This window comes from Tenrec ecaudatus, chromosome 9 (genome assembly GCF_050624435.1).
Source record: "Tenrec ecaudatus isolate mTenEca1 chromosome 9, mTenEca1.hap1, whole genome shotgun sequence".
NCBI lineage: Eukaryota > Metazoa > Chordata > Mammalia > Afrosoricida > Tenrecidae > Tenrec > Tenrec ecaudatus.
The window spans coordinates 50,371,718-50,387,647 of NC_134538.1; positions in this window are offsets into that span (position 1 = coordinate 50,371,718).

A 15,930-nucleotide genomic window follows, 5' to 3' on the forward strand; every position below is an offset into this window, starting at 1 on the left:
CAAATTGTTAGTGGTTGGAACCCATCCAGAAGTGCTGCCGAAGAAAGGAGTGGCAACTGGCTTCTGCAAGGTCACAGACATTGAAAGCCCTATGGGACACGATTCGACTGTGCATACCCGGGGTCTCTGTGAGTCAGAATCTACTCTATGGCAGTTGGTTTGTTTCTTCATGACACCACAAGCGAAGGAGCAATACCACCATTCATTTCAGGCTACCAGTGACCATGGTTTAGCAGCTGGGTCCCTGCTCTGCCATGATCATAGCTTCCCCGGTAGCAGTACCCCCTACTGAACTTTGTAGCTTTTGGATAAATAAGATTTGTTCCTTAAGGTGCCATGTATCTTATATTAGAGGGTTCTTATCCTTGCAATTTGGGGAGATGTTTTTCTCTCTTGACCCCTGATCCCCTGTCCGTGTTTATTCATTTTGTTTTCTTCAGTTTCAATCTCCTGATCTTTACTGAGAGCCAAGTGGCTTTTTATTTCTATGGAAAGAAATGATCTTTTTACCCGTGGAAACATTAGTCATCCTGCCTCCTTGCTTTAAAAACTTTTTTTCCCCTTCTTTCTCTTGAGGAGATGCCAATACAGGGGCGCACAGCCATGCATCCCTCTGGGGACCATGATCAGGATTGGTTTCTGTAGCCGTTGCTTCTTTAAATTGCAGCATGGGACTTTGCAGCCCGTGATTTTTAAGTCAAATTAAGGCCTAATGGATGGCTCACCACACCGGCAGTGTTTCCAGCAGGCTCTCTCTTACAAAATCACTGAAGTGAATGCATTTCACCCTTCAATGGAAATGGGGAGAAGCCGAGTCTGAGTTGCCTTGTAGATAAATATTAACATCCATCTCTCAGAAGCAAAGGTTAAGAAATAATACTCAAATGCTTGTCTCTACTAAAGTACTTCAATTATGTAAAACCTGAAAATCCATTCTTATTTTTAAGCGAACACATTAATCTTCCAGAGAATGAAGGAAGCAGTTGTCATGAGTTTAGGGAGCGACTGATTTACTGCTGACTCTCTCAATCCCTGCAGAGGAACACGAAGGAGCTGAGCAGTCCATCTGTGTGGGGCCTGATCTCTGAGGACCCCTGAAACACCACCCCTGTGGACAGACCGGAGGGTGACCCCTGTAATCACTTCCCCTTGAGTGCAGTGAGACCAATGGGCTCTAACAATATATCCAAGAGCAAATATTAAAAATGTTTTACTACAAAATCATAGAAACCCTTATGAACAAAACTATCAGGATTGAAAGCTATTGTTTCCTGCCAGAGTCTCCTAATGGTCTATACAGAGAACTTGTCTGAAGCTATTCACAGAGACATGCTTACACATGTTTTGTTTGCAATCAACCCATGTATGTATGTATGTCCTGGAGCCCCAGGAACAAGATTTTTTGATTCGCCTCATATATGCACAGGTGCTCACTGACCTGGGACCGGATTCAGTTCTCTTGTGTCATAAGTTGATAGTGATGTAGGTCGGATGCCTTTTCTTTTTTCTGTTTTTTTAGTTTTCATTATTACTGCCTTTTGTTATAGGTATCTTTATAAATTCAATCTCCGTTTATCTTTGGGGTGAGAAGTATAATTTATAAACAACTGTAAATGTAACAAGAGCATCAGAGAATGGCAACATCATAAAATTTACATACACACATTATATAGTGAGGTAGTTAGTTTATTGTGCCAACCTGGCCGATAAACACATGTGGAATTAATTGAAGGGTGGAGAGATAAATGACTCGGCGAGCCTCCCCTTTCTTGTCTCTTGTTCTTTGATCATGAGACCAGTGTGCAGCTGCCTTGCTTGTTCTGTGCTTCCATTTGCAAGCTGCACTACCTGTGAGACACCTAACCCATGGACTGTGTTGCTGTAACTTGAGGTTCCTTCAAGACCTGCTTCGCCACACCATTGGAATTTACATCTCTTGAGCTGGGGACTGTCGGACTCTGTCATCTGGCTGACTGTTGGTGACCTGCCTTGCTGTTTGCTGCCTGTGGCCAGACAGCCTGAATTGCTATACAGAGCACTACCCGACAGCCCTCATGACTTGAAGAACTGCCAGTGTCTCACAACTGTCACACGGGAGTGAGTTGCACTGAGCCATTTGTACTGCTTTATAGTTTAATTAACTGTTCAATATGTGTATAAATATATATATAAAAGTATTAGCATTCTGGTTTTGTTTCTCTAGTGCACCCGGTCTAATACATTTGGTACCAGGAGTGCTTCTAGAGAAATAAAATCATAAATATGGTCTTCTTTAATTGGCTCTCCAGCCTGATTAGTCTTAACAGCACTAATAATGCTACTTCTACACCCAAAAACATGGATACGTCTGCTACTCTTAAGTGTGAAATAGCAAAACTAATATCTACAGTATCACCACCGATAGATGAGGTGCTGGTTAAAAAACAGGCTCTGAGTGATCGTATGTTTGATATTTTCCAGGAGTTTTATAAGGATGACAAGTATAGGGAAGCTGGTTGGTTGGTCCTTGTTACAAAGGAAAGTGTGATTAAGGAGAGGGATGGTCCAGAGCCTCAGAAGTGCACCTCAGGTGCAGACTAACAGATTTGAAAGCTTCTGTCTGTGCTACAAAGGAGAGTTCTCCCCTCTAGTAATAGAGCTGACATTGCTGAGAACCACATCCAGAGTCTCATTATGTGAGTGGCTGAATTACATCAGCTGAATTGCAGATCTAGAGCAGTGTCTGATACCAAAGTGAGGGCACTGATCAGAAAAAGTTGGGACCCTGAAACATGAGATGGGAACATATGGGCTGATGATTCAGAAGAGGAGCATATTGAGCCCCTAGAAACAATTGACCCACCCCAGTCAATAGATCCACCCCTCCCAGCTGAGGGTATTAATTCACTATCAATAAAACAATCCACACGTGAGCAGATTAGCCAAACTGTCCAAGTGGATGTGCCAGGTGGGGCTGCATCGGTAGTATTGCCTGAGGGAGCTGCCTTACCAGATGTTGCTGAGAGCACCCGGGAAACATCCTCACCACCCATTATTTCCGCTAGACCTGTCACTAAAATTAAGTCTCAGAAAGCTCCTAAAGGTGAAGTTGAGATGATTACCCAAGAAGAAGCATGCTATACTCATAAAGATCTGCTCGAGTTTTCAAATACATACAAGCAAAATCCTGGGAAATATCCCTGGGAATGGTTACTAAGGTTGTAGGATATTGGTACATGAAATGTAATATTAGATCGATCTGAGTTTCTGAATATGGTATCTTGGGAGTGGGGTACTGGAGAAACAAATCATAAGATGGAGAGTGGATGTTTGTTTGACCTCTCTCTTATGGTACTTTTTCTTCTTTGTTTAGCCAGAGGTCAGATAAAGCCACACTGTTTACTCGGTTGTTTTCTGGGGGAAATGTGGGAAGTAGGAAAATAGAAAGTTCGTAAGATCACTTGCTTTCAGCCATTAAAATTTCATCTTTAGTTGGGTTTAGACTATGTCTGCAAAGAAAGCTTTGAAAAGATATGCCCCACCCAGTGCTTTGGAGTACTCAGGGACTAATAGTCTTTGTCAGAAGCTGGGGAAAACCTGAAACCATGAAGAAAACTCCTCTCTGGGACTGAATGTTAAAGGGAGCCTGAGAGCAGGCTAAAATGCTTGCTAGGTGACCACCTGGATCTACTTGTTGAGTGGAAGTGGGAGAAATGCAGCAATAAAGAGACGGGTTGAATTTGGCCACTGACACCCGTGGACTTGGTTTACAGGAAAAAGAGAAGACGAGAGCGGGTTGACTGGTCTAAGGTTCATGACCTAGCATGAGGGGGCTAGACTTGTTGAGTATTGGTGAGAGCCCATGGTCTAAAGGCAAGGTAACCCATGGGCACCCTGGGGAGGCTGAGTGAGACAGCCCATATTGAGTTGACCAGAACCCAACCAGATGCAGATTTTTGAGCCTGTGAACTGATGGATATTGTTGCTGACTTTATGGATGGCCTGTCCAAATTTGACTTTGCTTATGGATGCAGACTTCAGAAGGTTCCAACTGGAATGGAGAGTATTCACACTGAAAAATGATTGTCTCCTCAGAGCATTGGGTTGATGTAAGTGGGAAGTATAGAAATTGGATACGCAACATTGGGATAAAGGTATGATGTGGTGGGCTTAAAAACTTTCATAGATGTGGGAACATATTCACAGGATTATAGGGTTAAGGTATAGATGGTACTTAATTGCAACCATGAGGCTAAAGAATTATGTAAACGTGCTAAATTGGCAAGGGGTGGATTGAGGTAGTTAGTTTATTGTGCCAACGTGGCCGATAAACACATGTGGAATTAATTGAAGGGCAGAGAGATAAATGGCTTGGCGAAACTCGCTTTTCTTGTCTCTTAGACATATAGCCACATATATTGTTGTGTTGTGCTGTTGAGTTGGTGCCAACTCATAGCAACCCTTTTCATGACACAATATCTTGTGCTAGTCTCACAATCTGTTTGAGACTGTTGCTGCAGCCACTGTATCAATCCAGCTAGTGGAAGATCTCCATCTCCTTTTACTGACTCTCTACTGAGCATGAGATATCCTTCTTCAGTCTCTTCTTGCTTTCCTATCTGTTGAATGATCTCTTGTTTCCCTCCTGTATGATGTCTTGATGTCATCACATGACTTTTGTGGTCTGTGGGTGTTCCTGTCCAATGCATCAAGCCTAGCCTCCAAATGGTCTCTACATCTAGATGGGAGATGCTTAAGGTTGTATGTTGACTTAATTTCCCTCAGCTTTAACTTGAAGTTAATGATCTATTCACTGGCCCCTGGCCCTCTTCTTCTGGATGCTACTGAGCTTCCCTATCATCTTTCTGGGGTTATAGTCAATTTGATTCCTGTGCATTCATTGCATCTGGTGATATCCAGGGGTATAGTGACTGCTGGTGTTTTTGAAGAAGTGTAGGTAAGTAGGTGGTTTTGAAAATTATCCTGTGATTTCTGGCATCATTTCTATCACCAAAACCATATTTTCAAACAGCTGATCCTTTTTCTTTATGGATCCCTGGTGGTGCTGTTGGATAGGGCTTAGACTGCTAACTGCATGTCTCCAGTTCAAACCCACCAGCTGCTTGGAGAGAGAAAAAATGAGACTTGTCTGCTTCCAAAAAAATTTGAAAAGCCCCTGAAACTGTTTGCCAAGTCAAAATCATCTCATGGACTTGGGGGTAATTCTTCTTTATTTCCAATTTTTGCATTCCAATCACCAGTAATTATCACGGCATCTTGCTGGTGTGTATGATAAATATCATAATGCAGAAGTTGCTAAAAAATCTTTGATTCTTCATCTTTGGCACTGGCAACTCTTCTGTCAACTGGAGGAACAGTCATGTTAATTATCTTCCCTGTGTGCATGCATATGGATATCATCCCATTACTGACAGTGGTGCATTCCAGTACATGTTGACCAAGGATGTAAAGCCATTCTCTTTAATTTGTCATTTCCAGCCTAGCTCTTTATGAATTCAATTTCATTTTTGATGACTTCCAGTATTCCTAGATTCACACTCAGTACACTTCATGTTCTGATTATTAGTGAATGCTTTTCTTCTGTTTCCTATTATTTTGAGTTGTTCCCCAATAGCAAATTAAGGTCCCCGGAAGCTTTACTCAATCCATGTCACTGTGGTCCGCCCTGCTTTGATGATACAGTCCTTCCTCCATCATATTTCAAGTGTCTTCCAACCTGAGATGCTCGTCTTCCTGCACTTTATGAGATAATCTTGCACTGTTTTTCATAAGGTTTTCAGTGCCCATTTTTAAAGAAGTGTATCGCCAAATCATTCTTCCTAATCTGTGTCACTCTAGAAGCTCTACTGAAGACCCTTGACCACAAGTGATCCTGCTGGTATTTAAAAACGGGTGACATAGCTTCCAGCACCATCATACATGCAAGCCAACGCAGTGTGGTAAACCCACAGAGGAGTAGTGGGTGCTCACCCACAAACACACATACAGATGTATGTATACTTCATTATTGAGGCAATTACAAGGTCTGGCAACCACACGTGCTTGTAGAGTAGTCCTATGTTCCTAGAAGTTTCCATGGTTGTGACCTTTGGGAAGTAGTTCGCTGGGCCTTCTTCTGAAGAGAGCCCTGGTGTAGTGTTGAAGGTCAGCAATGTGAAAGCAACAGATGCCCCAAGGGAGGGAGTTGAGGCTCCTGTAAGGAATCGCAGGCTCAGAAATCCACAGGGTACTTCTACCATGACTTCTAGGGTCGCCATTAGTTGGAGTCAACTCGATGGCAGTGAGTTTATTTATTTAAATTCTGACGCAAGACAGTAGACTCAAATCACCAACCTTTCAGTTAGTGTCTGAGCATGCAGCTGTTTGCATCACCCAGGAACTTCTACATGTGGCTCATGGCCATGCATATAGCTTGATTTTGATCTGTCAATATCTATCTATCTATCTATCAATCATCTATCATCACCCATCTTTTTTACATGTCTGATAGCACATCAAAAACGGACTATCTCTCTATTGCTGGTTTTGGAGAAGTAAGTTGCCTTGTTATGAGAAGTACTGTGGAGGGAGGCCCATGTGACAAAAATCTCCTTGGATCTTAGACATAGCTTCAATGACATGTGTGTGGCTATGGCCTACAATGAATGAGAAATCATATCAACAATTGAATTCTGCCAGTACCCTGAGGGAACTTGGAAGCAGGTCTGTCCCCAGTTGAACTTCTGATGAGACCACAGCCCCAGTCAACAGGCTTACCCTGAAAACTAAATGCAGTTTAGTTGTGTCCAGATTTCCAACCAAGGGAAACGGTAAGGCGATACATTGGTTTAAACACTGTTGATGGTCACTTGCTCTACAACAATGGAAAACTGATGGGATCATGGAGCATACGAAGGTGAGGGCAAACCAAAACAAAGCATCTGGCTGCCAGATTCCATTCAAGGAAGAGTACTCACCATCGTTGGAAGAACTACTGATGAGCCACTCGGGTCTGGGAGTTGTTCATTTATTGCCGACTAGGGAAAGCAGGCCTCGTTCCTAGGGAGCTTCTTTTGGCTGAGTAAGCTGTGTGCTTTTAGTCAGAACTGAATTGCTCAGAGCAACAGAAAAGAGTCCATTCATGCCCGTTCCTCCACAGCCTCCTCGATATTCCTCTGCGGTGCCCACACTCATAAACACATGGAAAACACATCTTTAAACAAGGCTATTTCAGGTGGCAAATTGTCTCTCTGGGTGCGCACACGTTTTGACCTGGCACACCTATAACCCAACAACAGAGCACTCTGGAGAACTCAGTCAGCTTGGGCTCAGACAATCTGGGGACGGGGGCGCTGCAAAAGCAGATGCTTAATTTTTTCCCTGGATTGTTGGATACACTAAAATAGGTTTTAATTGCTAGGAGCTGCTGAGTATTTTTTTTTTCCTAAAAAGGGGGTGGTACGTCAATTGGTTAAGGGAACCTCTGCTCTATAGTGTGTACAGGAAGGTTAACCAACCTTTCCAGGCAAGGCCCCCAAATCTATTCCAAGATTGTTGCTGTTCTTGATGTTACATTGGGTCACTTTGGACTCATAAGGCCCATATGGACAACAGAGGAAACACTGCCCAGTCCTGAGACGTCCTTCCAATGGTCCTTATGCTTAAGCTCATCGGTGACCATTTCATCGACTCATCTTATTGAGAAACTTCCTCTCTCTCCTTGTCCCTCTACTTTACGATATCTTCCTCCCGGGACTGGTTTATCCTGAAAACATGTCCAAAATATGTGCAACGAAGTCTCCCATGGACTTAGAGGCTGTCCTTCTTCCACGACAGATTCATTTGTTCTTTTGGCAATTCACGGTACTTTCAATGTTCTTGTCCAGCACCAGAACTCCTCTCCAGTCTTTTTTAGTCAATGTCTAACTTTCCCATGAATACGAGGCGACTGAAAATGCCATGGCTTGGGTCAGGCACAGCTTAGTTCACAAAGCAACATCACCGCTTTGCAAAACGTTAAAAAAAGCCTTGTGCATCATGCTATCCAGTGCAATGCATCATTTCCTCTCTTTATTGTCCGCTCCTTGAGCTTTGACTGCAGATCCGAGCAAGACGAAAGTCTTGACAGATTCGATCAGTTTTCCATTTATCATGTTACCACGGGTCCACTTGTGAGGATTTGTTTGTTTGTTTGTTTGTTTTTTAATTTAGAAGAGTCTTTATTCAGTTTTACCCAGACGGCTAGAATCTAAAAGCGATTCTTTTTATTTTTAACATTTTATTAGGGGCTCATACAACTCTTATCACAATCCATGTTGAGTTGTAATCCATACTGAAAGCTGCCATCTTTGATCTTCATTAGCAAGTGCCTCAAGAGGGCCTCACTTTCAACAAACAACGTTGTGTCATCTGGGAATCACAGGCTCTTCATAAGTCTTCCTACCGTCTTGACACTACATTCTTCTATATATGATCCAGCATCTCTGATTGTTTGCTCAGCATACATATTGAATGAGTATGGTGACAGAAGACCGTCTTGAAGCAGCTTTCCTGATTTTTAACCATTCCCTGTTCTGTCCAAACATCTGCCTCTTGACCCACGTACAAATTAAGTGTTCTGGAAAATTCTGATTCTTCTCAAGGGCCATCGTAGTGTGTGATGATCCACACCGTCCTGTGCCTTTGCATAATCAATAGAACTCAAGTAAATGTCTTTTTTTATATTCTCTGTTTTGAGCCCAGATCCATTTGACATCAGCCATGATATCCCTTGTTCCCTTACTCTTCTGAATTCAGTCTGACCCTCTGGCAGTTCCCTGTCAATGTACCGCTGCAACTATTGTTGGATGATCTTCAGCAAAGTTTTTCTGGCGTGGAATATCAGTTGATATTATTCTATAGCTTGAGCATTGTGTTGGGTCACCTTGCTTTGGACTGGTTACAAATATGGATCTCTTGCAGTCAGTCAGCCAAGTTACTATCTTCCAAATTTCCTGGAATAGATTAGTGAGTGCGTCCAGTGTTCCATCAGCTTGTTGAAACATTTTAATTGCTATTCCATCAATTCCTGGATCATTGTTTTTGGCTAGCTAGTGCTTTTAGTGCAGCTTGAGCTTCTTTCAAGACCACTGGCTCTTGCTCGTGTATTACCTTTTGAAATGGTTGAATGTAAACAAGGTTCTTTTGGGTAAAGTGACTCTGTGTAGTCTTTCCATCTTCTCTTGGTGCTTCCTGCATCATTCCATATTTTGCCCAAAGAATGTCTCAATAGCGCAGCACAGATTTTTTTCTTCAGTTCTTTCAGTTTAAGATCTACTGTGTGCGTTCTTCCCTTTCGGTTTTCTAACTCTAGTTCTCTTCACATTTCATTATACTAGTCTACATTGTCTTTTTGAGTGGCCCTTTATAAATTTCTGTTCAGCTCTTTGACTCCATCATTTCTTCCATCTGCCTCAGCTACTCCATGAGTAAGAGCACATGTCAGAGTCTCTTCTGACATCCACTTGAGCTTTTCTTTCTACTGTCTCTTTTACGATCTTTGCTTTCTTCATGAATGATGTTCTTGACATCATCCCACACTTCTTCAGGTCTTCTGTCATTAATGTTCATTGCCTCAAAGTTGTTCTTGAGACATTCTTGTAATTCAGGCGGGATATAGTCAAGGTGGTATTTCAGGTCTTGTGGACTTGTTTTAATATTCTTCAGCGTCAGCCGCAACCTGAACTTACATATGAGCAATTGACGGTGTGTTCCAGAGTCGGCCCCTGCTTGGTTTTAACTGCGGACATTCAGCTCCTCCATCATCTCTCCCCACAAATGTTGTCAATTTGATTTCTGTTTGGTTCATCTGCAGAAATGCACATGTATAGTGGCCATTGGTGTTGTTGAAGAGGTACTTGCTTTAAAGAAATCATTGATCTTGTAAAAGTCTGTGATTCGGTCTCCTGCTTCCTTTTTATCACCAACACCACATTTTCCAACTAATGTTTCTCCCTCTGTTTCCAACGTTTGCGTTCCAATCGCCGACATTATTAATTCATCTTGAATGCTTGATCACTTGCACGCCAACGACATTGGTAGGATTATTCAATTTCTGCATCATTGTTGGGACGTACATTTGAATAACAGTTGTACTGACAGGATTTCCTTGTACACAAGGACAACATTGTACTTCAAGATACACCTTGGAATGTCCTTTTAGATGACGAATGCAGTACCATTCCCGTTAAATCTGTACTTCCCAGCCTAGTAAGCCATGTGATTTTCTTATTCAAAATTCTTAATACCAGTCCATTTCAGCTCACTAATGCCTAGGATATCAATTTTTATGTGTCGTAATTCATTTTTGACAACTTCCAATTTTCCTAGAGTCAAATTTCTACATGCCAAGTTCCAATTATTAAAAGATGTATGCAGCTGTTTTCAGTTTTCACTTGTGATCCTGCCTCATCAGCACATGAAGGTCATGAAGGCTTTACTCCTACAGGCTTCATTATAGCCGTGTCCTTATGGCTGATCTACTTTGAGAAAGTAGCTTTCCTAAGTCAAATTTTGAGTGCCTTCTGACCTGATGGGCTCATTGTTCGGCCCTATCTCTCCAAAGGCTCTGCTTCTAGTCATTTGCTTTTCCGTGCCGGACCCATGTCAATACTATCTATAAGGGGGTCAGTGGCTAATTCCTCTGAAGTCTGTTCCTTCTTTGTAGTCTGTTCTTGGGCTTAGGAAACCGTTCCCTTTGGGTGGCCCTGCTGGTATTCGAAATACCAGTGACATGGCTTCAGCTTTAGAGAAACACAGGAGCTGCCGCAGTAACACAAGCTGACAGACTAGCGGTGGATTCAAAGTTGAAGTCGCTGGAGAGGTCATCTCCTCTCGGGTTTCTCAGACAGGGGTCTTCAAGTACACTCATTTTTTTTCTACTGGGGTCTTTGAAAAGGAGACACCTTATTTTCTGTTGCCTGTAGAAACCAGAAAAGAATTGGTTGTAAAGGACTGTGCTTAGCTGGGTTTCCAGAAAAAGGCCCAGAGCCTCTTCCCCCAAATAGCACTGAGGCCGTTACTTCTAACAACCCCCTTCTCACTACCTGTCTCAGGGGAGGTGGAGACTGCAGTAACATAAGAGACGGTTTCCCAGAATAGTTCCTTCTCAATGACCTGCACGTCTTATCACGGTTATTTGCTACCGTTCCACTTTAGGTTGCAACAGTAATAGATATTTTTGGCATACATTCCAATCAATACACATTTAAAAAGTGACCATTTAATCCCCTGGAAACCGCTTGCCATATTCAGAGGTAACTATTATTACAGTTTGGGGTGTGTTTGTGTGTGTGTGTGTACAAACTCGGGAGGAAGCTTATTGCTATACTTGGGACCGTTGTTTACATTTATTGATTTGCAACCTGTTAGTCATGTTACAAGATGCCTCAGATATCTCCGGGCTAGTTCATATGAATGCACTTCATTCTTCTTAGTAACTATAGGGTATTTTAAGTCCCTGCTCTATAAATACTGTAACTATACACTCATGTATATTGAGTAAGCATATCCACTTCCCCACCTACTGAACTATACCGAATATTATCTGTCTTTTAAAATGTTGCTAATATGGAAGGAAGATGGTGGTTCACTAGTTTGATTTGCTCATTATGAGTAGGTTTGGTCATCTGCTTATCTATTTGGTAGCTAATTTGACTACTTTCTAGAAGGGTCTATAAAAATTTCCCTCTTGGTTTATTTAACTTTGATGGACTTTTGAAGAATTCCTTGTTATATATTAAAAACACAAGTCTCCTATCAATGGTGTCCTAGGTGGGAGTGTGGGTGGCAGGGGCTAGTTTGGGGCCACTTCCTAGTGATGTCATGAGGAGCAGGCATGGAGCATGCTCTTTGATACTGTCCAAATGAGTGAACCCCAGAGTGATCCCAGGATATGCTCTGCCTTAGGTGGTGGTGGCAGTGGGGGTCCTCGCTCTGCCTGGAGAATTACTTCCAAGGCAGTGATGTGACTACGGGTGGAGTCGCCCATTCCCCAGTGTGGCAATTCATCACGCTTTCCCCTTGTCACCCACTAGCAGGATGTAGGCATGGTGCCTGCCATGGGGTAGTGAGGATAGTCCCTTTGGCCAATGGGAGAGGGGAGGAAATGCAGGGAGCCATTGGGGCGGGACAGAAAGGGGGAGAGCTGCTCAGTCTGACTTGAGGTTGCCTGGGGGTTGGGGGTAAGCCTGTCTGTACACAGTGGGAAGACACTGTGAGTCGCCCCACTGGGTGGCACCAACCCAAGTGATCCCACTGTTGCCTCCTATTTATCTTTGCATATTCTATTTACAGCGTTTCATCACAGGATGTCTCACCACCTCATGAAGTTGAATCTGCCCATTGATTTTTCTCTGTAACATGCCAAGTTTGCACTTTGATTTGGGAATTCACATGCATTCAGACTGTATTCCAGTATTCTATTCTAGTAAATGCAACGATATATTTTTAGATAGGGTAACTCCCCTTCACTGAATCGCTGCCATCTAGTTGATGCTGATGCATAGTGACCCTCAATTAAAAGAACTAAGTGACATCCCAACACAATTTCCTGAGTAAATGTCATACTGTTTTAATTACCATGGTTCAGAGTGTGATTTGGCATTTAGTAGGATGAACCTTCTCACCTGAACGGTATTTTTCATTTCAATATTTTTCTTGGCAATGCTTACACATACACTCTGTAAGAAAGATAGGATATGTTTGTCCACGTGCATTTTAAAATTCTCTTTGGGTAAGGTTCTTACTTTGACAATGTGGCGTTTGTAGACCAGAACATACGTATCTCTATTTCTATCTGCCTTGAAAGTCCTGCACTACACTTGGTTCAGGGCATTTCACTCATTTGTTGATTATCACACGGGAGTTTTTTTGCTTCCAATTGTGTTTCCTAAATAGTTACTGCTGATCTATAGAAAGCCAGTGCGAGCCACTCCCACACAGCTGCTGAGCACTTGCAATGTGGCTATTGCCATTGGGGAGTTAAATTTTAGATCTTGTTTAATGTTAGTTAATTGAAGTTTAAATAATCTCATGTGTTTAGGGCTCCTATGTCGTCCAGCCATTTCTATGGTTCTACATGCAGCCAGGGGAAAGACGGTCCCTAGCTCTTGGCACACTAGATGACTACTTTGAAGGAGTGGAGTTGGAAACGTGAGAAGGAAGTAGCGAGCATGCTGGATTTACCCTTCAGAATGGTCGCTCTGATGTCTAGGAGTGTTTCCGTAAAGAGAGGCCACCATCGACTTAAAGCAACGTTGTAGTCCGTTTCCTTCTTAGCACCCACGTCTCCTCGCTCACTTCTGGGTCAGTTCTGTTCTGTGCTATGGGGTCACTGGGAGTTGCAATTGACCTGATGGCTGTGGGAGATGGGTTTCTGGGGTGTCAGTCTATAGCATGGTGGGAGAATACTTGCTGGAAACACCTTCATCCCGACTCTCCCGGGATCAATGAAAGTATCAAAAAGTAGCCGTGCTACTGATTTCTAGCAGATGCTTTTGAGCAGGTGAAGGGGATGTTCCCCTCTCCTCAGGGATGAAATAATTTCTACAAGAATGCATGTTGGATTCAACCAGATGCTTTTATTTCTTTGTCATTTAAGTAGCATGGTATTATTTGCTTGCACCCAAACCTACCTGAGTAGGAAGTCCACGGTGCCTCTTTGATTGCCACCAGGTGGAGGTAGACGTGGGATGATAGGAAGGGACGGTGGAGGCTAGAGTGGCTGGACAGGTGGGAGTGGGAGACAGAGATATTAGGTCCCACAAGAGCGTTACTCAACTCTGCCATTGACTCAAAGCTGACTCGTAGAGACCTTTTAGGACAGGTGGCACTGTCCCTGGGGGTTTTCTAGAAGATAACTCTGTAATGGAGTAGAAAGCTCTGTCTTTCTCCTGCAGCACGGTTGGTGGTTTCAAACTGCTGACCTTGCAGTTAGCAGCTCAGCTCAGAACCACTGTGCTCCCAGGGCTCCGACTAAAGCCCTGGACCAGTAATCGGTGACTTCAGCCCCAGCCTACCTTCCTCCAATTTTCTTGGGTGATGAACTTTCTATTCCTCTGTTTTCATCTCAAACAGGAGAGAACTTCACAGTATTCTCATGTGGGAATGTATGCACTCACAGAGCTGAATTAGCCTTATGTTCTGCCGATGAATTTAGACAGCAAGTTCCCTTTAATGTTCTACTGGGTCAGAGTTAATACTGCTTATTTGAGCATCGTTATAGTCAGAAGAAAGTGGTTTACAACCCTCTCTCCCTCTCTCTCTTCTCATCTCTTTTCTTCCTCTTCTTGTTCTCTCTCTGTTTTTCTCTCTCTTGAGGTACTATTCCTGTCTAGTTATGTCATTAGGTCTTTTCTAGGCCAGTAAAATAAACTGGGAAGTTGGACATTCTTTTCTAGGCTCTGAAACTTTTTGTTTTGTGAGTATTGCCTGTTCCTAGACAGGTGTAAAGAACTTGCCAGGCAAACTTTTTTAGCCTGTATGGGTGTTCCAAGCAGAGACTTTAACACAGGAACAAAACCTTTATCTCACAACTACTGATAAGCACGGTTGAAACTATCAAATGACGTAGGAGAGGTTTTGACAACTCAACCTCCCACCCTCCCCCGCCTCACACACACACACACACACACACACACACACACACACATACACACACTGCAGTCCATAGCCAAGGCAACATCTATTTACAGCTTAGCTCAGTAGAAGGAATTGAAGAAGCAAACGTCATATAACTTACCACAGCAATTACGACCAAATAATAGTGCGATGAAGAAGAAATCAGATGGTGCCTATTAGAAAATCATATCTTCTGTGGTCTTAAAATGTCTCTAAGCAAGCAGCCATCGGCGTGAGGAGTCAGCTAAGTTCCCACAGAAGAAGCACAGCAACCTGTGTGATCCAAAGATTTCAAATAAGAAAATTCAGACCTGGAGGAGAGACAGTATGAGAGACTAGGTTCTAAATGCCCAGCTTGGGGAACATTACGGATGATAGCGGAAGCCCAAAATCCATTTGCAGGGTCACTCTGTGGATGGGGTCTCTGGGGAAGCCCCACTAGGGATATGGATAGCCTTAATACCAGACAAGTAGAGGGTCAAGTGAGCACCTGGAGTTAGGCTAGAATGTAACACCCTGCCATTCGATCTCCCTTTGGGCCCATTTTCAATTTATTCTGGTTTTTAAATATTTTCTGCTTTCTTTTCATTGAGGTTTTGCTCTGTCTTATTTGATCATTACTGCTGGGCCCCTTTTTGGTTTTGTCTGTTTGTCTGTACAGGGAAGTCAGCCTGAAAGGACCTACGAAGACAGGGACTGGATGACTAATTACCTTGAGGCACGGAAGGGGAGGTGCGGGGAAATTGGGGAATCAACCGTTATTGATACAAGGAGGTAGAAAATATTCCCAAGTTGATTGTGGTGACAAGTGCACAACCTGTCTTCATATAAGTTAACTGTTGACTTCTATGGCATGTTAATTCTATCTATCTATCATCTACATATCCATATCCATATATGTCTGTGTGTGGGGTAGTTACGAAATCTGTTGTCAATTTGAGACTTAAGAGTGAATGGGTGGAGTTTAGCCTGTCAATCGGGTCACAGCTTGATGACCTCACTTAGAGGCACTAAGGAGATAAATAGCTTGCTGGAGGCAGGACCCATGCAGACTCCCTGTAAGCCATTCCTGCAGAAAAAACACATGGAGCTTTACTAGAGCCCTGGAGCTGAAGGAGACATGTGGAGACACCTGCCAGTGCCGAGATGCTTCCACTGACACTGGATCCACAAGACTTTCCATGCACTGGCCTGTGATCTTCCAGTATTTGGCATCCTTGCATGTGTTGCCTGAGTGTGAAGAGGAATTTATAGATTGGTATTAGACATATGGACTAACATCAGACTTATGAA